General features: G+C 59.9%; 1 protein-coding gene across 1 annotated transcript in view; it reads left to right on the top strand.

The window, feature by feature from the left end:
- Nucleotides 1–1,303, top strand: part of ZMAT4 (zinc finger matrin-type 4) — a 103,774-nt gene that overhangs the window by 19,762 nt on the left and 82,709 nt on the right. The window lies entirely within an intron of this gene.

Raw genomic sequence — 1,303 nt, forward strand, 5'->3', positions numbered from 1 at the left:
GGGCCTGCGCGGCAGGAGGGGCAACCGCGCGGTGGGGGCCGCTCCTCGTTTGTGTTGCTGCCATAACGACCTTTGGCGGCCCCCGGTGCTCGTTACTGCCTGCTTTGTCCCCGCAGGTCGGGGCTCTGACAGCCAGGGCTGGCCCTGGTCCTGGCTGCGGCTCCGCGCCCCTGAGGTGTTTGGTTTGGTGGAAGACAGCGGGCATGAAGAGCCAAGGCTTGCTTTAATTGTCAGGCGTTACCCGGCAGCTCAGCTAATACGTTTAACGGGCCTGCCGTGTTACGGAACAGAACAGAGCATCGTTTGCCTTTGCCTTGGAGGGAAATCCAGCCTCTAAACACTCTTGGCTTGATTGGCTTCTGATTTTTGCCCAGATGAGTAGTCATGCTTTCCTCCACGGTGATTCCGACAACACGAGCCTATTAACTTTCACACTGGGATCGGATAATTTAACCGTTTTACTGTTTGCTTGACCATAAAGTCCCTGCAAGCTGCTAAACCAGCGTGGAACGAAGCTTCCGCTGCGCTCGTTGGGCCAGAGGCTGCTCGGACAAAATGCGACCCGGGCAGATACCTGGGCTGTGGTCCTGCAGACAGACGTATTCCCGTGTTACTGCCAGCAGCACGTCTGTCGGGACAGAATACAAACGTAGCTGCGCATTTTGCATCCTGCCCAGCGTGGTGTGCGTAGATCCTGGACGTGATTAAATGGGGGGGTGGCTCGCTCTGTGTGTTGGTGCTGCTTTGGTAACTTTGCTGCCTGTAGATGCTGGTACGTAGATACCACTTGTCCTTCACCGGGACTCGCCTGGGCCACGTCGCTGCCTTTGCCTGAGGCAAGACGGGCAATGCCTTTGGGGGGTGGCTCCCTGGTTTTAGGCAGTGAGCGTGCTCTCGGGTGGATGGTTAAGTGCAGCACGAGTTGCTGAGGTGCATGTGGAAACTGCCCGGCGCTTTGGGTACCGGCGGTGAATCCCGCGGGGGCAGGGGGTGCTGGCAGCTCCTGACCACCCCTGCAGCAAGCCCGTGGGATAGATCCAATGTGAACTAAGGCAGCAATTTGCAGCTGACCCGCTGTAGGGCTCCTCAGGCTCTTCTCTGCAGCTGGGAAATCATCCCCAGGGCACCGAGAGGAGCAGAGCCCTGGCTCGTGATGCGCGACTGCCCAGCAGCGCTCAGAACCCCGTCCCTCTGTGCAGCCCCAGCGATCTGTCCCGCAGCCCCCAGGACCTGCCGCAAACCCCGTGCTGCTGCTCAGGTCCAGGGGAGTGTCTGAGGGTCGCGGGGCTGCCCGATTGCAGGG

The sequence above is a fragment of the Egretta garzetta genome, unplaced genomic scaffold (assembly GCF_000687185.1).
Source record: "Egretta garzetta isolate BGI_Z169 unplaced genomic scaffold, ASM68718v1 scaffold481, whole genome shotgun sequence".
Taxonomy (NCBI): domain Eukaryota; kingdom Metazoa; phylum Chordata; class Aves; order Pelecaniformes; family Ardeidae; genus Egretta; species Egretta garzetta.